This window comes from Ooceraea biroi, chromosome 14 (genome assembly GCF_003672135.1).
Source record: "Ooceraea biroi isolate clonal line C1 chromosome 14, Obir_v5.4, whole genome shotgun sequence".
NCBI classification, from domain to species: Eukaryota; Metazoa; Arthropoda; class Insecta; order Hymenoptera; family Formicidae; genus Ooceraea; species Ooceraea biroi.
Genome location: NC_039519.1, coordinates 3,485,057 through 3,508,909, shown reverse-complemented (window position 1 = coordinate 3,508,909; position 23,853 = coordinate 3,485,057). Strand labels below are relative to the sequence as shown.

General features: G+C 43.3%; 2 long non-coding RNA genes across 2 annotated transcripts; one reads left to right on the top strand and one right to left on the bottom strand.

Moving 5' to 3' along the window:
* Positions 1–485: 485 nt before the first annotated feature.
* On the bottom strand, positions 486–23,828 carry LOC113563382. The gene is made up of 2 exons (XR_003407436.1): positions 21,466–23,828; positions 486–624 (listed from the first exon to the last, which is right to left on the bottom strand). It is a non-coding gene; the product is annotated as an uncharacterized LOC113563382 (long non-coding RNA).
* On the top strand, positions 11,093–19,288 carry LOC109611499. Its single transcript, XR_002193930.2, has 2 exons — positions 11,093–18,636; positions 18,990–19,288. It is a non-coding gene; the product is annotated as an uncharacterized LOC109611499 (long non-coding RNA).
* Positions 23,829–23,853: the final 25 nt, after the last annotated feature.

Below are 23,853 nucleotides of genomic sequence, written 5' to 3'. Positions count from 1 at the left end.
CGGCGCGCCCTTTCTCACGAAAAGGGGCACGCAGATTGTCAATAGCGATAGTGGTAAGTTAGATATATATCGGGGTGAAATTCACGGATTGTCCCTTTGCAAATTTCAATCACTAAAGCCACATACGTCTACGTGTTAGAGTATCTGTGCTTTTTTGCAATCGATATCTCCACAAGGCAGCATCATCGCGCTTATCCCATTTACTATTAGAAACTATTGGCTGGGACGCAGAGGCGAGACTCGCCCTCCGACAAACCCCTGAAAAACGTGGCTTGCCCTTCTCCATATCCCCTAACACCGTCCCTTATCTCTCGTGGGTCTTCGTCTTCCGCCACTCGATTTATCTCGCAGCCCGCCTCACCGGTTTCCGTCCGCTTATCCGCTTAATTTATTTCCGTATCTCTTGAAATCTTAATGACGACGTAGGTTCCGGGCCTTTGCACGCGTCGGTCGGTCGACCGGTGGCACGGTAGACGCAGGTAAACTTTTGCTGGACCTGACTCACCTTGTCGGATTTCTGCAGATACTGTCTCTTTAAGCGAATCGGCACGTTCCCGCCGCCATCGTCAACGAGCACTTCTGCCTCTTCCTAGGCTGTGCTACCACGCGTTTTACAGGACACTGCTGAAACAATAAAGATATCGGAAATGATTAGAAAGAGATTGAAAAGCGATGGATCGCTAGGTGGTAACGCGACTTTGTAAAGGCCGTGGCACACGAAAAAACTTAAGCGTTAAGACTTAAACTTAAGAGATGCGACCAATCACAGTCGAGAACGTAAGCAGCCATTTTGAAACTTAAAACTTGTGATTGGTCGCATCTCTTAAGTTTAAGTCTTACTGCTTAAGTTTTTTCGTGTGCCACGGCCATAAGTCCTCTTGGCATTAAAGACATGTTTGTCTGTGCTATCTGTCTCTCTGTATGTATGTTGTGCTTTTAAAAAGCAATCATGAGTTTTTGACAAGAGAGTCAGTCGTCGTTGCCGAATCATTACCGATCATAGCTCTGTACTGTAAATAAATTCGCGAGAACGATCTGTTATTATCGATATTTCTCGATTTCTATAATTACATCATCGGTCGTTATTTTCCATCCTAAATCCGACACTAGTGAGGTAGGTAGATCGCTATTGTATCTATACCGCAATAATTTTAATAATAATTTTGTATTTTGTTCTCGGTCATAAAAAAAATACGTAACATATCGTTCAGCATCGATATGTTACGTATATCGATAATGTTACCAACACAATGATCAAGGACCACGTGAGAAAGTGATAAGCGATATCATACATCGGTCTTCTCTCGAACTGTGATTATCATCGGCCGATGGTTCCATATGAGGAAAGTGCCGACGATAAATCAGGTTTCTTTTTGGAGTTTTTACTTTTATGATTCGACACACACGTGCGCGTAGCGATAATTCACTCGTACGCTGAACGTGTCTTATCGCGACATGCATATTTTACTGTCATTACTGTCATAGAAGGTTTCATTAATTCACTTTATCGACTCATTATTCGAGAAGGCAACAGTTTCAAATATCTGAAGAGTTCTAGACTAAACTTTATACGACGAAAGCGAGACAGGTGTTCGAAATTTCGGCAGGTGCGAAATTCGGACGGAGCAATCGGTTACTTCTTTTTCGAAAAGGTCACATGTTGCTATCAATCGGTCAGAACGCAGAATACGTGTGTCAAAAGTCGCAAGCTGCATCGGACCGGATGTTTTAATCTCGTTTTCGTGGCTAAAATCCTTACTTTATACCGTCTTGCACCTGGCTACACTTCTTTGCATATTTGATATCGAATTCTGTTAATTTTACTTCCCTTCCCTCCGACAACTATAATATATTTTTCTCTTAAATTCTATTAAAAATAATTAATCTGTCTTGAAATATTTCTATAGTATTTTTCGAAAATATGTAGACAAGTATTATACAGTTGCGTCAATACGAGTATCGATACGAGAACGATTTCTTACTAAAAGAGATCCAGATTATTTGAAACCTTGATACATTGAAATGATTTCTTTGTAACGGACCTTCGCCGCTTTGATAATAATTCGAGAATGGAAGATCTTGTCTGTCGATACAGTAACTAAAGATTGCTTATGGGTGCCCGATCGGAACGTTGCGATGAAGCCGCGATGGTCAGCAAAACGATAGGAACGGATTTGCATACGGTGGTCACAACCGACTCAGGTCTCGTCGCTGTAATATTTATGAGATACGACTTCCTTCGATTGTTTGCAAGCGGCTGGATACAAGTAACACAGTCATTTTGTATTTGCCGATCGCAAACTCTTTCGAACAACAAGAAACGCACACGTCACAAGGAATTATTTTATATGGCGTAGAATGGTTCCAGAATGTGATTGAAATCAGGCGATTCTAATGACACAGCAGAAACTTAAAGCCGCAAGATGCGCTTGCAGATATTTTACGAGCGATTCATCATTATAGCGTCAATCGACGCCAGAGCTTGACCACATGAGCAATCGCATCCTTTATTCAATGCCCGAGGACACGTGATTCGAATGATTTACAAGTGGGACATGAGATTCATTTTCATTGTCGATTATACACCAGCAACAAGTTAACGTGTTTATCAAAAATATGTCCGTGCTGCATCAATCGGAAAAAACCGGATCTTAGCCGCAAGACGAGTTGCGACGTCATTGATCATTGATTAATGCGCGCTGAAAAAATTCATGCGAACAGCGCGAATGGGATAATCGCAACGTCGCTCTTCGCTCATCTACGATCGTACAAGTTTCATCCGATTAACAAGGCACGTGTGTGGGGATTGTGATTCCCATTGATTGATTGAGGTGATTATGATTGTGGGCAATCAATACCAAATTCCTCCTTACTAAAAAAACTAAAAAATAACGCTCGGTATCTCGAGGCCTTAGGTCTTCAGAAATCTTAGGTGCTTTAGGTGCTTGCGAAAGTTCGTAAGATCACAAATGAATGAATTGCCGCAAAAGATGAGTCACTTTATCGGCGCGAGATCAAACTATTGCCCGGAAGATGACAAACGGTTATAGCAACGGCCAATACTCTTAAAATATTATACGTCATCTCATTGTTACTAATAAATACTAAGAAATTACTAAGAAATTGTCACGTCATTGTTACTAATAAATAAAAATAGCTTCTATCATAGAAACTTTTGCGAGCACCTAAGAATTGCGCAGGCAACATGAATCTCGATATTCCCGTTTGTGTCACCTTGCGCGATCACGCGGATTAAGAGTCCCGCGTTATAGCCGGTGGCTGCAATATCGCAGTTACGCAAAGGCGCATACGCAATGAAAATGCAAACAATGCCCTCCCGGGTGCGCGAGTGCACGCGAGCGCGGATGCACCTCTTTCGCTCATAAACAATAATAACGACATTTGCGTCCGCGATTCTCGTGATGGATGCACATGTGCGCGTGCGGCTGTCCCTTTCGCTCGTCCGTATGCGTGCGAGTGCCGAACGACCACGTGTGAAGCAACGCGAGTGACGATCTCTGCTTGACACAAGCCGCGTTCCCATTTGCCAACGCGCACACTTGCGGACGTAGCTGGCGTCCGCTACTGCGAAAAACTTGACACGTAATTTCTATGGAAAGATGTTTGTTTCGAGTGAATCTTGGATGTGGGTTGAGCAAAAATTACGGGTAATTCGGACGGAGGCGCTTACAGTACTCTTTCTTTGTGTACGTTCCTGTGTGTGTGTTTGTGCGCGACACGCACACAACACGCCGATCCGCATTCCATGAGTGGAACAACCGGTACACCGCGATCCAGCGGTTCTCATCCAAGAGAGTAGGATACCGCCTCCTCCCTGACGGGAGGGAACGTTATGCAACCTGATGAAGGAGTCAGTGGCCCGGCAAATTCGCGAAGGATGAGATGGCCTTCCGGGTCTCCCCGACTCTTGTTTTTCCTCTTCTTCGCTTCCTCATCTCCTTTTTCTCTCCGCGTGTCCCTCTGACGCGTCCGCGCGCATGCCGCCGATCGAAATCGAAAGTCGCCCGCAAAAAAGCCGGTCGCTCTTTGCTATCTCAGGAGAATCGCGAATCCTGTCGGGCAATTGAGTTGGCGAGGTGGCCTAATGGCTTGCTTTCAGTCAATCGCTCTTAAGTAAGCGTACTGATTGTGAGCAATGAGGCATCGTCCCTACTATCCCCGATGGTCCTTTGATTCCATTGCAGCCGAAAGGTCTGGAGAACAAGATCACGGATGTGGCACGCGTCTCTTGAAAATGACGAGAGGAAATGAGTGAAAGTTCAAAAAGAAATATGCCGACAGCGTTGTGAATAAAGTTTGTAATTTCTGCTTTTGATACAATCATATCTCTTGCTTCATCTGACTGAGTGTTTAATGCCTAAGAAAAAAATCATGGAAGAAACGAGACAGGAATAAAAACAGCATATCTTCGAGGAATATTGGACAATAAAATATTCGCAAAACTCGCGATCTTCAGATTGAATATCGATAGTACTCGATGGGGTTTTACCATTGACATCAATCCTCGTAGCAAAATTGTTTGACAAAGACAAAGTTTTGGTCTTGGTGCTCAATACTTAATCAATAATATTGGTCTTGAAAGTTTCACGAGAGAGAAATTCAAAGACACTTTACGAGAATAATAAATCGATAATTCGTAAGAGAGAAGCTCTCAAGAACAAAGCGAGCAGACTCCATCGATTTTTGGTGGACAGCTTGATCGATCTCGCTTTATCATCGGCACAACGACCGTGAGAACAAAAATTGTGTTATATGAGGAGATGATGCGAGAGTAAAACATTTTACGTTCGCGAGCAACAAAAGCATAAATCGAGGCAATTGTGTTTCATTGGCAATACCGACGATAACATAACGGTATTCGCCATCGAGAGGGTAAACGATGAGAATGGTCGGTGCAACTGTGCATTAGCCAGCAAGAGCGAGATGCTCGTCGTCCATTTCTTTCGATATGAGAACACATTCTAGCCCTTCTATCTCTCTCCGTCTTTACATATCTCTCTATCTCTCTCCCCAATATTCTAAAAAATTTTAAAGCTTTTTTATCCCAAGCCAAACAAGCCGACACATTCGGATGAATTATTAGTATTGAAGGAATAAACAGTGTGAGTACCATTTAGCATACAATTAGCAATATTTATTGCACGTATGCACACGCAACAGCGAAAGATATGACAAAAAAGATTAGCAACGTCACCGCGGCGTGATTCTATCGAGTGTATCTAATCCGCCGCCGGCTGATTTATGGTCGGCGACGAATGCACGTTAAAATTATCGTCCGAAACTCCAGTGAAACGCGCGCCGAGCGAGCGCGGGTTGAGCGTCCCGTCCTAAATTCCCAATTCTGCAGTTTCTCTCCCGCCCTCCTTCCTCGTGGGGAAATTACTTTGGGGACACCCGGTGCATCTAAATTTCTCGCTCGGCCGTGCCTCGGGCTAGGCCTGAGCCTGAGTTTCTGATTTATGTGGGCCTCCGGGGGGAATCCAGGAGTTGTGTGTGTGTGTGTGTGTGTGTGTGTGCCGGTCCCCCGATGCACCCTGGCAATCGTATGCAATACATATATATGCACATAACATCTATATACATATATATAAATATATATCTATACATAAAGCGCAACCGCGCGTAAGTGCGAGCTTGCACATGCACATGGTGCAAGAAGGTGCACTCAAGATCATCGCGGCGTTCAAGATCGCGTGGGTGCAGATCTCTATGGATCCGGGATGCATGATTTTGAGCGCGATGATCGCTCGTCGTGAGAAATGAAAATCGCCGACAAAGGCATGTCGAAATGACGGAATTGACCGGCTCGATCGAACCACTTCGACACGACCCGTTAGATTACTATGCGATGACGTGATAATGGAGAGCTCTGTCTTATTGCGATTTTTATTTCTGCACCGTGTAACTTACATGTATAATTATAATTAATTTGTTTCTTAAACGACAAATAGTTTTCGTAAACTGTTGCAGGAATAATTCTGAACTCGACGTTATGTAGAACTCTTGGAAGCAACTCGAATCGTGTAACAAATATTTCCGAAATTACAAATTGAATTGATTGTCTATCCAAGTAGCACAGTCATGACGTCATTATATCGTCTACTGACGTCACTTTGTTAGATAAGAGAGACAGTGAGAGATGGGGAGAGAAAAATGATCTTATCGGTCGCGTTTTAGAGGCGGCGCGTAAGAGCATAATGCACATGTTGCAACATCGCGAAGTGCAAGACATGATTACACTTATGCATCTTCACGCAGCAAATTGCAACGTGAAATTATAGGTACGTGAAGTTATATAATAAAGATTAATGCACGTGATATGGACCTTCTCGCGGTAACTCCCGAGCAAGCCGTGGCACTTAAAATAGGCGGACGCCAGGTTTGCTATATATATATGCTATATATACATACATATATACACACACACACACATATATATACATGTATATTATATTATATATATGGCATATATGTGGGATACACTTGCAACTTGTGTATCATGCAGGTGTATCATGCAGCGCTCAAAAAGCGGTTTATGAACGGCGGAATTCACGGGCCAGTGAATAATTAAAGTTGCGATTGCACCACGACCCACTTTACGTACCTAGTTTACATACGCCGGATACAAGCACCACCAAGCTTCCAATCAAACGTTGAAATGCAGCATAAATAATTAAATAACAGCTGATATTAAATATTCAATTTAAAAAATGCCTTTATTTGTGCTTGCGTATTTTTTCTGCTGGAAGTAATCTCCAACATGTGAAAGTCTTTTACCATGTATTAAACATCAATGATACTAATAGTAATAATTCAATAAAATACTATTAGATATAATAAATAACGGCAAATATATAAAAAATTAGTATATATTTCGCTCTGTTATACATGCAGTGCACTCTGCATCACGTGGAAATATACATTTGAGTGCTATGCATTTTTCAACCTTGATTTGTATTCTGTGTGAATTCTCTGCACACGCTCATCGCCTCCATGTATACAACAATTTCCACGTGGCGCACGAGTGTGTTCCCTGACAGTTCACCTATGTTAGAGCCTTACGTTACATATGTATCTACCAAGCAAATGAAACCACCATATTATATCCTCACACTGAAGGCATCTAATTGGAATAATAACTCACGCAGCACCAAGCATAAAACTACTTCATTTCGCATCGTACAAGCTCGTACAACGTATAGTCCTCGTTTGGACTACAAAGGACTAATTGCAATTCTGCGATATTTTTCGAGCGAGAAGTCCAAGCTTGTCACAAAAAAGATACAAGTTGCAGCAGAGAAAATAACAAATTAAATCAAAATAAACGACAAGAGAAAATCGTCATCAATCCAGTGGCATAAAAGGTGCATTAGGAATTAGAAACAGGTGGTTACTGAGAATTGACGTTTCGTTAAACAAACGTACGTCGGCTCCAGGCAAATGGAGCTCTTCGACAAGCGGTGACGTGACCATAATTAAAATTAATTGAGATTCGCTTCCTTCGGCGGAAGAACGCCGGCAATTACCATCGGGATAGCACGCCGGCTCGCCGTTCAGGATCTAGTGCCTGAACCCGTGTGCCGTCGTATGCATACATTCACTATTCTCGGATCTCGCTGGGGGACGCGTTTATGCACGACCGTTCGTTTCGCATGCCCCGCCGCTATGTACACGAGAGAGGAGCTGCCCGTGTGCCTTCTGGATATGTCTCTTGTCTCTCTTCTCTGTCCCACTGTCTCTGCTTTTCTCCTTTTGCACTCGCCGACTCCCCGAGTAACCAACCAGAGATTAACCCAGTCCGCCGTAGTGGAGTCCTCTTGACACGCGGGAAACCGGTGCGGACGGGATTCCGTGTGCTGTGCACGTTAAAATTCCAATTGTTCGCAGCCGCGGATAACGTAACTCGCGCATCGACTGCCGCCGGCACCGAGAATTCCCGGTGGTTTCCTCGCGAGCTCGAGGATCTTGCGTGCCTGCGGAGAGTAAATTAGAATTCGCGGCGAATAGCAAACCTAGGAATCCCAAGAGAATTTAGTCGGACGATAAAAGCGGGTAGTCGCACAAACTGTCCTGGAACCGGCGAGAAGCGGACGGAGACTGTTACTCGTTGAATGAAATTTCGAGTCAGTTTCAACCTTGTCCTGCGCGAAGTGACGTTAAAACACCAGGAATGTTTGGAAATGAATGTATTAACAAATCCATATTGCAAGAGGCGAAAAATAACTAGGAGACTGCCTTAGATTTGAACTCGAACTCTCCGGGATTCCTGGTTCACACGCCCAGGTCTTAGGCTGTACGGCCAATACTCCTACTGTTGTGATCAACTTGTTTTCATTCCGATCCTCTATACGACCTGTCAGTCTCGACTATCTTTCCAGATCTTACAGCTCAACCAGCCTGACATTACATTCGTCCCCGAATGTCTCCAAATCGTCGGTTCACTCCACTTGAGTCCCTCCCAACCTCCATTTTTGGTTCACTCTTCTGAGTCCCTCCCACCCTCCATGTTGGTTCACTCCTCTGAGTCCTTCCCAATCTCCATGTTGGTTCACTCCTCTGAGTTCGTCCTGACCTCCATGTTCAGGCTTCACTACCGGCCAGCTGCTTCTCAACTCCCTCCTCTCCGAGGGGTAGCGGATGAATCTCAACTGTCTTCGAGGGGTAGCGGATTTTATCCCACTTCTGAATTGTAAGAGGCGAAAAATAACTAGGAGACTGCCTTAGATTTGAACTCGAACTCTCCGGGATCCCTGGTTCACACACCTAGGACTTAGGCTGCACGGCCAATACTCCTACTGTTGTGATCAACTTGTTTTCATTCCGATCCTCTATACGACCTGTCAGTCTCGACTATCTTTCCAGATCTTACAGCTCAACCAGCCTGACATTACATTCGTCCCCGAATGTCTCCAAATCGTCGGTTCACTCCACTTGAGTCCCTCCCAACCTCCATTTTTGGTTCACTCTTCTGAGTCCCTCCCACCCTCCATGTTGGTTCACTCCTCTGAGTCCTTCCCAATCTCCATGTTGGTTCACTCCTCTGAGTCCGTCCTGACCTCCATGTTCAGGCTTCACTACCGGCCAGCTGCTTCTCAACTCCCTCCTCTCCGAGGGGTAGCGGATGAATCTCAACTGTCTTCGAGGAGTAGCGGATTTTATCCCACTTCTGAATTGTAAGAGGCAAAAAATAACTAGGAGACTGCCTTAGATTTGAACTCGAACTCTCCGGGATCCCTGGTTCACACGCCTAGGTCTTAGGCTGTACGGCCAATACTCCTACTGTTGCGATCAACTTGTTTTCATTCCGATCCTCTATACGACCTGTCAGTCTCGACTATCTTTCCAGATCTTACAGCTCAACCAGCCTGACATTACATTCGTCCCCGAATGTCTCCAAATCGTCGGTTCACTCCACTTGAGTCCCTCCCAACCTCCATTTTTGGTTCACTCTTCTGAGTCCCTCCCACCCTCCATGTTGGTTCACTCCTCTGAGTCCTTCCCAATCTCCATGTTGGTTCACTCCTCTGAGTCCGTCCCGACCTCCATGTTCAGGCTTCACTACCGGCCAGCTGCTTCTCAACTCCCTCCTCTCCGAGGGGTAGCGGATGAATCTCAACTGTCTTCGAGGGGTAGCGGATTTTATCCCACTTCTGAATTGTAAGAGGCAAAAAATAACTAGGAGACTGCCTTAGATTTGAACTCGAACTCTCCGGGATCCCTGGTTCACACGCCTAGGACTTAGGCTGCACGGCCAATACTCCTACTGTTGCGATCAACTTGTTTTCATTCCGATCCTCTATACGACCTGTCAGTCTCGACTATCTTTCCAGATCTTACAGCTCAACCAGCCTGACATTACATTCGTCCCCGAATGTCTCCAAATCGTCGGTTCACTCCACTTGAGTCCCTCCCAACCTCCATTTTTGGTTCACTCTTCTGAGTCCCTCCCACCCTCCATGTTGGTTCACTCCTCTGAGTCCTTCCCAATCTCCATGTTGGTTCACTCCTCTGAGTCCGTCCTGACCTCCATGTTCAGGCTTCACTACCGGCCAGCTGCTTCTCAACTCCCTCCTCTCCGAGGGGTAGCGGATGAATCTCAACTGTCTTCGAGGAGTAGCGGATTTTATCCCACTTCTGAATTGTAAGAGGCAAAAAATAACTAGGAGACTGCCTTAGATTTGAACTCGAACTCTCCGGGATCCCTGGTTCACACGCCTAGGTCTTAGGCTGTACGGCCAATACTCCTACTGTTGCGATCAACTTGTTTTCATTCCGATCCTCTATACGACCTGTCAGTCTCGACTATCTTTCCAGATCTTACAGCTCAACCAGCCTGACATTACATTCGTCCCCGAATGTCTCCAAATCGTCGGTTCACTCCACTTGAGTCCCTCCCAACCTCCATTTTTGGTTCACTCTTCTGAGTCCCTCCCACCCTCCATGTTGGTTCACTCCTCTGAGTCCTTCCCAATCTCCATGTTGGTTCACTCCTCTGAGTCCGTCCTGACCTCCATGTTCAGGCTTCACTACCGGCCAGCTGCTTCTCAACTCCCTCCTCTCCGAGGGGTAGCGGATGAATCTCAACTGTCTTCGAGGGGTAGCGGATTTTATCCCACTTCTGAATTGTAAGAGGCAAAAAATAACTAGGAGACTGCCTTAGATTTGAACTCGAACTCTCCGGGATCCCTGGTTCACACGCCTAGGACTTAGGCTGCACGGCCAATACTCCTACTGTTGCGATCAACTTGTTTTCATTCCGATCCTCTATACGACCTGTCAGTCTCGACTATCTTTCCAGATCTTACAATATGAAGATTTACCCAAGCTGTCTAACAAGATATTGCAGAGCTGCATAACCTATTGCAGAGAACGAGAATCCATCGAAAAGCGAAAAGGCAATTTCACGAGCAATGAATCATCATGTTTGCAATATATGAAGGAACAGGCACGCACGCATGCCGGACGTTACTTTGTCAAATTCATCGGAATATCGTCGTTTTCATCATCGATCGCGGCACATTAATCGATCTTCGTGCGCGAACGGGTAGAGAGAGGAACACGGGCCCGTAATGTTATCGAGAGCCTCTATCTAAGAACCTGTCAATTGCCGCAAAGTAGCATGCACACGCGAGTGTATTCGAATTCCGATGCGCACGTATAAAGAGCCAATCATTAGAGACGATTAAAGGGTGGAGGTCCGCTTCGCTTCGTGTCGTTAGAGATGAGAGGTCGCGGAAAACGCTGCACAGACGAGCCTTCCTGCATTCTAAATCGTGAAACAGCTTTATCCTATGAACTGTACTGATCATCCGCACAGTCTCGTGAAACATTATCGAACTTTTTCCCTTTGAATACATGAAAAAATTCAAACTTGCGTGTGAGAGTTTCTGCAATTCTGATCCTAACAACCGATATCAAAAGAGTACTTTCCATAAATAATAATATTTTAATACAAGATTTTTCGTAACAATAGTTTAAGAACGCCAACAACGAGATTAACGTTATCAAGATTTAATTATCAATTTTGAATAGTCGTTAACTGACGAAAGATATTTATCAGAGCGAATCATTAATTGAAATCAGTGAAGACACTCATAATCCGGGACGATCGAATGAATCGTCCTAACGTAATCGAAACCTACCGCAATTCCGCGAGGTACATTACACCGCCACGTTAATCGAAGAATTAATATCCCGCGTGGTTTTCTTCCGTCACACGATACTCCGGCGTCGGATCCACGGTAAGGTCCAGCCAGTCCAGAGCCGGTCAATTACTTGGCGCGGTAGCTTGGCTCCATCGCTTCCGAGGCTACATTGGAGAATATAAACCCAGAGAGAGAGAGAAAGACAGACGTCCGACTCTCGCACGCCGATCAAAATGTCGAGCGGTCGGAAAAAATTCAGGCCGATTCACGACGGCGACTCGACGTTTCCGCGGAGGAAGCGATGGAAGAGCTCGCGTATCAAATTGAAACGTTACGGAAAACGATGGCGCATCGTCGAGGGAGTACCGGCGAGAGTAGCTGTTGCGGATGAACCGGCTAGAAGAGAGGGTGTTCACCTCTCTTCCTAGCTGGTCCTGTACACAGCAGCGTCTTAACACAGTTAAGCACGACTGGCTTAAGAGAGTTCAAAGTGCCGGGGGAGAAACTCGTCCCCGTTGATGCAGGAGACCCATGATCGAGGGCGTTCCACGTGGCTTAACCCTCTTTCGCTTTCGTAGCGGCTCGCGTGCACGCCTGCAATTCGTTCGGGCTCCAAGATTAGGATTGCGGGAAAGACGAGCATGCAGGCGCGAGAAGCCGCGAGCTCGGGGCTTCGGCCGAATGAATTTTTCGCGAGATCGCAACGGGGAATACTTGGTCTTCTGTATTGTTACGTTACGTTACGCCTGCGGTGTCAGCATCCGTTCCGCGAATTCGAATGTCAGATATAAATTATGTTGATCCTGGCAAGCAGAGGTTTCACGTATGAACATTATTCGGTTGTTAACTAAGTAATCCAGATTGCGTCTGGATCACGATACAACTCAATGTAGCGATGTTTCGGAAAATTTTGTTGTTTTTTCAAAAGTTGCCTATATAATCTCGCTATAAAATTAATATACGATAAGTTATGTTGTGCTATATATAATATGGATTTATTTTAATTTATTGCCATCTAAACGCGATCCGGATTAGTTAATTAATGGCCTAATAATACTTCGGGGAGAGTTGATTCGAATTTCCTTTTTTTCTTCTTATTCTTTTTTTTCTTTTATTATTTTATTTATTGAAGATTCGTTAATTGCTGGAATCATGGAAACCAGTAAGATTAAGATCAGATGTTCCTCCCTGCAAATGTGTATTTAATCGCAGCAAAATGAAAACGATATTTATGCGATGGTACGTCGAACAAATAATCGACACTGTAATTGGCCGACTATAAGCGAGCGATAAGTACGCTAGTAGTGCAAGTAATCATTACGCAGTGAGCGTTACGACAATATAATGCCGTCGTTAGAAAGTATGGTTGAGGCACGCTCCGATAAATCACAATGAGACGTTACAAAAATGAGAAGTTGTTAAGTGCGAACTGTCATTCACCACGGAAAGCTTTTAACGCTAGGAGTAACAAATGGGAAGTACTAGAATCTTGCAAAACAGCGTCAATCTAAACTGATATCGTCGAGTTCCGTAGCTCTCAGTCGCAATTTTCTTCAGTTTGTCAGTATCTACAAGGTATCGCCATCCTTTAAATTTTCGCGAAAAAATTTGCCACTTCTTGATTTACGTTGCAGTTTTTGCAATTTTTGCACTTTCCTCTTGCGACTACTTTCTCAAATATCTGACGAGTATCAATGATTGTTTTAGTAACTTAGATGAAAGCGATGGAGCGTCTATGTTGTGGCGGGAGGAAATCCGCTGTCGCTCAGTGAAATCGAAACGCTTCCGGCAGCGTGTTGACATGGTTTTCACAAAATTCGTAAATTCGTGCTTCTCGCACGTCCGCCTTCCGTTAGGAAACGTCGGGCGGGAGCGGGAATCAAAGTCGTGGGAAACTCCGAGCGCGCATCGAGCATGGGAATAGGAGGTATCGGTTATAATTCTATAGCATGGTTCGGTTAAGTACCTTCCGATTAAAGTCGGCGGCCACGTGAAAGTATACAGTTATGGTTGCAGGGGCGTCCACATTCGTATACCGGCAAGTTTGCTGCAGCAGCAGAAACTGCCGGAATACCGAAAATCGGATTACTTCAAAATTCGAATGGCGTGACGTTTTCCGAATCGAAAGCTCAAATACGAGGGAAAAAACGAAGATACTGTATGACACGCGGATTCTGATTAAAAATCTCAAGATCTGAAAGATATATGAAATCCATCTAATATCTGACTTGTAAAAAATTAATTATTATCTTAAATTCAAAGTCGTATCAGTATGTCAAATCGATTACAGGCTCAACTATTTCCATCATTGTCATTGTAACTGTTCAATACTCATTGTCATTTCGACAAAATATCGCGAGATTCGATGCACTTGCGATTTTCGAGACGTCGCAGAGTGCCACGCTGAAACATTCCAGCGAGAAAACGGTAGAATAATAACGTTCCCGGAACATTTTGGATCTCTTTGCGCCATCCAGCAGCGGCGTGATTTACGCTCGTGCGAGTAACGGCGGGTCTCCAGTAAGTTCGAATTACAATTACCAGCCCGTTTGAAACAAGTTCGAGACATAGTGATAGGTTCGCACGCGTATCATCAGAGACATGCATGCACGAAACAATAATCGACTCTAACGCGCCGTCATCGGTGTCCTTTCGCGGTTTTCGTGCAGCACACATCGGTTGTTCGCCGTTTGCAATGTGTAATATCTGTCCAACGACCGCGAGTGGTTTTCATGCGATCGTGTTCGATTGCGAGAGTTTCTTCTAGTTTTATACGTGAAGATATTGTCGTAGCTGACGATTTAACGATATAATGTATCAGCTGACGAGTTTTACGAGATACTTGCAAGACGTTTATTTTAATTAATTAATTATATATAGCTCATAAAATAAATAGTCAGAAATCAGAAATTCTTTAATATTCTCTACTAATTTCCAAATAAACAATTTCTTCTCTGACGAATCCTATAGTTTCCTTCAAATCCTGAGGCGCGCTGAAGCTTCAATTCTCGCGCAAAAATTTCATGCCGCAGGATGAATCCCTTTCTCACTTAATTTCGACGTTCGGCATTGTCAGAGGCTACTTTTGAAATTGGAGAAGGGTAGTTACGGGCGCGTCTCGACATTTGCGGGGGACTGAGAACCGCTGCTCGCATGAGTTTCATTAATCTGACCGCGCCTGGAGCCTCGTCTTGTATCGTGTCTACGTGTGCACCGTCTCGCACGTTTCTCTGCGCGTGTATGCTCTTAGATGCACGCCACACACACACACATACGCACACATCGAGCTAGCAACCCGGTTCATTACCGTCTCCGGTGTACAAGCGCACGTATGCAAGAGACCTGTGTGTGCACGTGGACCGGCTCTACGTGCGCACGAATAAAAACATGAGAGTGCAGGTAGAAGTGCGCTCGAATAAAAAGACCAAGGTGTACCGGGTGATCAGAAAGTAATAGCCGTGATTTGTCCGCCGCCAGAATGGGCCTGGTGGATACGTGAGCTCGCGCGCGGCGCGGCACCGAGGATAATCGCTGGACCGCTCTGTCAGCTCGCGGGATGCTGATTGCGGCGCGATTTCAATCCGGCATCGGTATCCGTCTCTTTTCCTTGTTGCTGCTCGTTTTGCGGCGATAAGGGCGGGCCGATTAGAAGCACCTCACGCACGCACGCACGAGTCATGCGTTATCGTGAAGTTTTCGTGCTCGGCGGAATGGCGGATAAATCAAGGAATTGATAATTATCAACTTTCCGGTCGGCCAAGTTCTCCGAGCGGCCCGAACCGGTTTTGGCATACATTCATGAGAACAATCGTAAATCAATTTGAGAGATTGAACTTTTGACAAACGCCTCTGGGTGGCCGGCGGGCTTAGGTCAACATTGAATCACGCGCGAAATAATGACAATTTGTAAATGACCGGCCGGCTAACGGCCGCGGCGGTGAATATTTTATTCTCCGGCGATGTGCGATACGCGAGTCCTCCCCCTCTCCACCTCCTCCCCCGCGACATCGCTTTATCGCGTAATTATCGTCTGAATTTAACAGCCAGGAAACGATAAATCAAATCATTTTTTGTGACTGCTGTTGCAGTTTTCCGAGAATCCGCGGTCTCGTGGACGGACGGGTAAAACTATCCTGAGGAAATGAACGTGGCTTCTATATGCTGAAGCTCAAAGCGCAGTGGAAGTAATAATTGTCAATATCATTATAATTATATATAAACTTCGTGTATGAAACTGAAGGGAACATTAATCGGATTTATTTTCCTACAACTTTTGATTCTTCTTTAAATCTCGCTTTTCGAATCAACGCAGTCAGATTCACGTGCGAGATTGTGTGTCACGAGAGTCACGCAACTGAATTAAATTCACGAGACAACAATGTAAAAATGTAATCTGTAGAACTCGGCTGACGTGAAGATTAAACACATCCTGAATTCTGAAACGTTTCGTTCTACGATCCGTTCTCATATCCTGGGAATTTCTCCGATCAGAAATTCCGATGCTCCTGACCGCGATTGTTGCTTTCCTCTTATCGCCGGAATGCTCTTCCAGATGAAAGGAGCGAGAAAGACGGAACGAGGAGAGAGAGAAAAAGAGAGAAAGAGAGAGAGAGAGAGAGAGAGGGAATTGCATTACGAAGATACACCCACAAGTTCAAACACCCGGCACTGCACGATTGTAGCGGCGGTGTCTTTTATGTATGAGATGCCAAAGTGGAAAAATGAGAAAAACCAATGCGAGATTAATCAACGACATCCTTAATACTCGCCGCAGGCGATGATGGAAGTTTTCAGAACTGCCGTAAGGCCGCTGGCCGTACGGTTTCACGCGATGTGTGCTCTATCAAAGAGATCTTGTAATCTCGTGTGCACCGTCGAGCGAATAAATTCACCAACGAACCGAGGCACGGGGTCATTTAACTTCGCTAATTAAAAATTATTAGTCGAGAATCCCGTTTATCGAAATAAATCATCATTATTTTCATTCCGTTCCTTCATAGACAGAGATAAATCTCAGCATTCATTACAAACAAAGCAAAAACTATTGCTTCGTAAAATTGTTACGATACAACAATATCTTGAATGATTCTTCCAATGTCTAAAGATAGAATCCAATTATAATATTTTATCATAATATTTAATATTAAAAACCGTAAAACATTCGAAATTTATCATGATTTATGTAAAATGACAATGACAAACGCGGAAAATGTTTAGTGTTATCGATGCAAGAATATCAAGATATTCTTTGAAAAAATCAAGCATTATATAAATTTTACAGAACAATAACTTTCTTAAGAAGTTTAAGTTCTTAAAATAAGTTTAAAAACACAGAAAATATCGCAATAATAAATTACTCGAGAAGAAACCTATTTCTTAAAACGAGATGATAACACTTTTCTCGAAATCCGTCAATAAAGTCGAGGCAGACACGATATTGAGCATTCATCTTTACAACATACTCGTGCCATCACAGCGGAGCGGAGAATTAACAGCAAATCTCAAACGGCAAAATAATTACAGCACGCAGATATGAGAAAAAAGCCTAATCGCGGAAGTGCATCGTGGGCATCGTACGATCGATCCGATCGGCGCTAATTAACTGTCAAATTAACACGAGTTATCTTTCCCTCGAGGGGACCACGAGAATAAGAGCCTAATCCCGACCACACGCTATCGCGCATTCTAGCTGTCTAAATTTATCGATGTGAAATTACACATTAGTAAAAAAACATCAGTAAAAAATCAGTAACTATTTTTCTAGAATGTTGATACAAGTAAATTTCCAGAATAAATTTCTTTTCCTTAAAGAAAACCAAAATTCTTGACATCTTTCACAAGAAACTCTTGATTGTAAAGAATAAAGTCTGGAAATGTAGAACATGCGGCATCCTATCGTTGCGTCTGCGTCGCGTAGCATGCATTTTACGACACATTTATCTCTGCATTATCCCCGTGTAAATGACGTGCAAAAACGAAATAGCGAACATTAGTCTCTTAGAGACGCTTAAGAGGAAATTGCGCCATGTAGAGTAGCGCTTATGACGTGCAGAAAAGAACGGTTACCTTGATACCAGTATGAATGATAAATACCGTAAAAGTAGCAACTGCAATACCATTTTTTGTGCAACATCTGATCAACGATCGGGTATTACTCGTGTCATTCAGCTGTGACACGTTCGCGTTGATGTAAAGCGAATTTACGCAACGACGTACGCTTAATTCGCTGCGTGTGCGCAAGTGCGTGCGGCAAAGTCGCGCAATCAATCAATATTAAATTTTTGCGTTCACGCTATCAAAAATCATGAGAGAAATCCTTATTGCAAGACAGCTCCAGTTTTACAATAAATGCAAAGCACTTCAGTTGTTAAGAAGTTATCTCAGAGAAAAGACTTCTGTAAGCAGAAAATTTATTGTAAATGTGGTATTTCTTGTTATCAATATACCGAACAATTTTTCTCATTTCTTACATTCGGATCATACCACACGGAAACACGGCAATTATTTTTATTATAAAAAAAAAACAGGAAAGGAATTTTTTCGTAAATGCTATTCATGATTGCGAGAGATAACTATCTGAGAGAAATAAAATAATAGGATGTCTGTAGAAAAAAGTAAAAAGACGATTGCGCAATCGCAAAATTCCGCATCTCAACGTAAGATTAGTCCGCGCCATCCCACTGCTGATTCTAATGACGGGCACTTTTTTTCAAATCACTCGTCTGGCGAAGAGTGCTCATTATTTTGCAATTCCTCGGTCCTTAAGCACCGACATGCACTCAAGTCATACGTAATTATTGGCACGATACTATTCGCGTTGGATTTACACGAGTGTCGGATGCATTTGCTCGTAAGGCAAAAAGCACATACTCGCAAACGCATCGTCAGCAAGAAAGACACGACTCGCACCTCACACTTAACACCCATGTGAATTTGACACCCCATTTTTAAGAAATTAACTTTTGAATACGTAAGTACGAAATGGTGTTTAGCATTTCATTTGTAGTAAAAATAATTTCATAGCAAAAATGCATAGTAAAAATAATTAAAATAACAGTTCGTAGCTTAACGCAAAACAAATTATAGCATTTTGCAAAAATAATTCGCACCCGACTATAAGATAAAAGAAATTTCGATCATATACATATCGATTTCAAATATTATCGACACACTGCAATAATCTTCAAGTACTGTTGCATAACATGTTTAGAGGATATCTCGTTTCAATGAGAAAAATTATAAGCAGAATCCACGCACGAGAACCTTGAGAATATATACGAATATAAGTGCAATAAAAACTTTTTCCCAACTCTCTGAATCCAGGCTTAAATGTGATGGGCAACGCAACAAGTTTCCGACGAAGACTACCGGATCGATCGTCATTCCCATGAGTGCACTCTGCGCTGTTGAAACAGCGTGGCCAGAAAACCGATGCAATCGTCGACCAAATCGCAAGTGTAATCGACTGCCACGGAAATTTTTAGTTGCGTAATGTTGCTCTCGCGCAAAATTAAATTGCACAAATGACTTATATGCTTAATGAATACTTAATGAATACGATTCTACGGGACTGTCGATCGGTGATCGGGATCTGCATGTACATACACGTGCACGCACACCACTTATTCATCGTGCCACGCCGCTCTTTCGTTTCTGCCCTTTTTCCCTTCGGTTCCTTCGCGCTTTATCGTTCCACCTACCCCGCGTGCACTCACATATAGGTACGTACTCACATGTGAGACACGCACATGCGTTTTAAGTGCACGCGAAAGCTGTGTTTATCATTCCATAGCAGCCTTCCCGACTTACCTCTCTCTCGGCTTTTCATACCTCTTTGCCCATTATCCGTTCGCCCGATGATTCTACCTTATTATATGCAACGTAACGTGCACCTACGAGGGACAAGGGTGCAGTCAGTGACAAAAAACGGGGAGGAATTGAGGCACCGCAAGTAATCTTTCCTCGCGTACGTCGAACTGTTCAACGTGGGAAGCTTCGTTTGGTTTACATATCGCACTAAGATGTTGCAATATTTATAACATTTTTAACTATTCTCCGTTTCTCGTAAGTCTCGAGATTCTTTCTGTGTGACACAAGATGTGACTTCTATAGTCCTTTTTATGATGTGAACGATCAAATGAGAATCTCACTATGCCAATTGATTCTTTGTAAGACAAATTCTAGGAAACGAGTAAGACTAAAATGAAAAAGAAACAAATATAATGTAATTTTTACACAGATGTTTAAAAATTAATGTTATACAAATGTAATTTCAATAATTCATAAAATAATGAAAACAAGAGATTATTATATCAGCTAATTTTTGTTGCTTTCTCGATTTGATTAATTTGCTTCTCCTGCAGTTGCCGAGTATAATTAAAACAAAGAAACTATAACAAATTAAATTCACATGTTTCAAGCATATTGATCGCAGATGCGCTGCGAGTGGTCAATCAATCGAACGTCTCCTTGCAAATTTCGCAGAGCGAGGAAGGATCATCTTGGGAAGATTCGATCATCGCATACGGATACATATATACACACGCATTTGCAATACATCCGACGGAATAATTATAATAAATTTATTTGACCTGTGTCTGCCGTAGCTGCAGTCGCATGTATATCACAAACTGCAACCGATATGTAATGAGTCAATTCGATTCCGCCTTTAATGACTACTCGGGGCCTGAGAGGGGCAAGCGGAGAGGCGGAGAGGTAGCCTTTTAATAATCCTTCCCCTTGAACCCCATTCAACCGGAGGTTCAAAAGTCGTGATAAGGTCAAGTACTTGGCTGCCTGTCAAACGCCCTTCCTTCCGCTTTCGATCGCTTCGAATGCGACAACAAATTTTCGTGAGTTATCAGCTACGATCGTCTCCCCTTTTTTCAATATTAAGGGATGCATAAGGAATGCTCTGTAAGTCTACGATAAAAAAATATAAGGAATATCGGCATAAAAACTGGATCTTTCAACGACTTTTCCAGGTACGAAACGTAAAAGTTGGTAATAAAAAGTTGGTGAGCTCTAGATCCCCTCATAGCACGAGAAGATCCGCAAGAAGACCGGACAAGGGTAATGAAGTTTTTCTTTTGTTCCCCCTTGGAAATCCCGAAGGGGAAAAGAAGGGAGAAAGGGCTACACGCGGAGGGACAGAGCGAAAGGATGGCCACTGGATAATTTCGTGTCGACGAGCGTACTGCATATGCAAGTGCCACTGCAGTCACGACAGACACGGCGACTTGACTGCGTTTCGCTATTGTGTACGTAGCCATGTACACTGTGCTCGAAAAGTTTCTCGACGCACGCACATAAGAGGAATCCTGTATCACAAGAATTACAGTCTACAAACCTACGAATGGCACAAAAACTCATGAATGCAAAGTAAAAGACATTCCCCGTAGATTCTGTTAACCTTGATAATATTTTGAGCGTGAAAGAATAAATGAAACAATTAAATTAAAACATGCTTGGCATTTATCGCCAAATAATTATCGTGTGTCCGAGTTTCCGTATTTATTTATATTTTTAAATAGTCACCATCGTAATCGAAGCTAAAATTTGATCCATTCGTGCCTCGTAACATTTATTGACATGTCTCGCGGCGACAAATCATGAATAAATAAATCTTTGATCGTTCTATAATAATTTTTCTCTCGCTATTATAAATCGTAGATATTTTTAAATAAAACGTGCGATGATAAAAGTACTTGTAATCAAGTAAGAAAACTGCAAATATCGCGATACTTATGTGCGCGCGTATCATGAAGGAAGAGCGAAAACTGAAGCACCTTACACTTACCAGTAAAGTCACGCGCCTCAAACGTCAAAGTTGAAGTTTAGTAACACCAGAGACTCCGGCACGGCGAGATGAGACGGAAGAGGCGGCTGGGCCGATGCACCCACGGTAGACGCGAAGGTAGGCTGTCGTAAAATGCAGTTACGCAACACGCAACTGGTGGCGCACACGCGACGCGGTCGATTGAAAGCAAAAACGTCAGTGTCGCGACGGACGTCACCGTGTCGTTGTGTCTTTGAACGGACGATTATCGAGCGTACGACGGGAAGGAGGTGAACACGCGGACCGGGCGCTCTGCGAAGCGAGAAAGCAAGCCTGACAGGTCGGAGCGAACGTGCAAGCGGGACAAATTTGCGTCCGAGAGAGAGAGAGAAAGAGGGAGAGAGGGAGAGAGCGACAGAGAGAAAGAGAGAGAGAGAAATGCAGAGGCCACGATAAAGGGAGAAAGAGGGAAATTCGCGCGAGGCCAGTGCTACTACAGGCGTCACTCACGAAGCACCGCTTTCACAGTCGTGAGAGTAGAGCGCCTCCGATTTGACAGTTGTGCAAAAATCAAAACGCTCCGTGAGCCCTAGTGCAACATGACAATACTCACTCGTGCTGCACTATCCGCGCACTGTGTTTCAAGCGCGTCTATGTTCGCTCCGCTCGCACTCGTGCGACTTCGGCCGCGCTCGGCTGCCGCGACTGCCGCGAGTCGAGCGCGTATCCTTATCGTGCGCCGCCGCGCCGGTGTCGCGCTCTCGCGCCTCGTTCGGGTATTAGCCGAATGAATGTGAACGTATAAGAATACGTGTACATGCATTTATATACTTGTCGGAATATCATTCTCGATAGTTGAAAACGTGTGTGTGTGTGTGTGTGTGTGTGTGCGAGGTACCAGTAATGTTAAATATAGCATAAGAGAGGATTCTAAATCTCAGGATAAATCTCGAATAAATTTCTAGATTTATGAGCGAAAATCGATTGTAGGGAATTAAACGTGAGACCTTTTCTGTTGAGTGATTGTTGGTATTAATGGTATTACATTAATAAATTAATGCAGGCTATGTGATTCGATACTTTTTTCTATTATTTCATTATTTAATATCTTCAATATTTATATCGATTTTCTATGTCATTACTCATTATTTTTGGAATAATATATTTATAAGAGAACGGAGAGAGTAAAAAGTATTTTTTGTATATTGCATATAATTAATATAAATTTATCAATTCCACGTTACGTTCTAGAATGCATCACTGGGAAATCTTTCCGTGAGTGGTTTTTGTGCGCGAGTGATTCCACATAAAAAGAAGTCTAGGAAGCTGCGAATAGTACATCGACACGTACACACGCACATGTACTATATAAGATGCAGTCTCTAGTGACTGAAGTAACGGTACTACCATCTTGAGAAGAGTTCCGAAACTACCTTCATGATCTATAGTTGATACAGCAAACTTCAGAGCGGTGCAAATCTGTATCCTTCTTCGATATCGCAATCTATTATCGCTTACGGGAATATGAATTTTTCCGCGTGGCGAAATTCATAGATAATGACAAAAACTGACACTGCAACCATCAATTTAATGGAATTCAGGTCGTGTCAATCTCTTGCGCGCTCCAATTTTACAAGTTTATGTAAAAACAAATTTGATTCTCCGCAAGACGTGAGAATCGTCATATCGCCAGCATATCGCTGTCACATAATCGATTTATCCTAAGGTTACGTCAGAAAAGTTCATTTATTCTTGCAAAAATTTTATTTCCGTGTGAAAAAATTGCTAATGTATTTTCCACACACATACACACACACAGAAGTTTGCTATACAAGTGTTTGCGCTGCCTTATCGCTCGCGTAGAATTCGACTGTTCGATACTTGACTCTCGATTGCGCGGCAATCGATTATCAAATTTCAAATTAACGAGATGAGTCCGTCACGCTTTAACGAGTTACGAAAATAACAGGGCCCTAAGCGTTGAAATCACCAAACATGCGCGATGAGTGACTCGACGATCTATCCGCACGAGCTTTCGGAGCGAGCGGATTTTTGGCGTTCAAGTCTCTCCCGAGCGTGAACACGTGCGACGCGTACTTGCTTATCGCGGACATGCATTGCAATGCACTTAACATCGTGACGTAATAATAATAATAGATATAAAACTATTTCAAGAAACAATTATAAATATAAAATATAATATTATATATTATATAAATCCTAATTTTTGTATTCCTTCATTCCATCAATTAAATCTGTAACTTTAAAGGGGCAGACTTTGATACTACATAGTATATACTAGATACTAGATACCCAGGCAGCACACATTGGTTTCAAAACTGTTTCATAAACGTTTTGCCGTAACGTTTCATAACCATTTTATTGAAACGTTTATTTAGGAGAAAAATG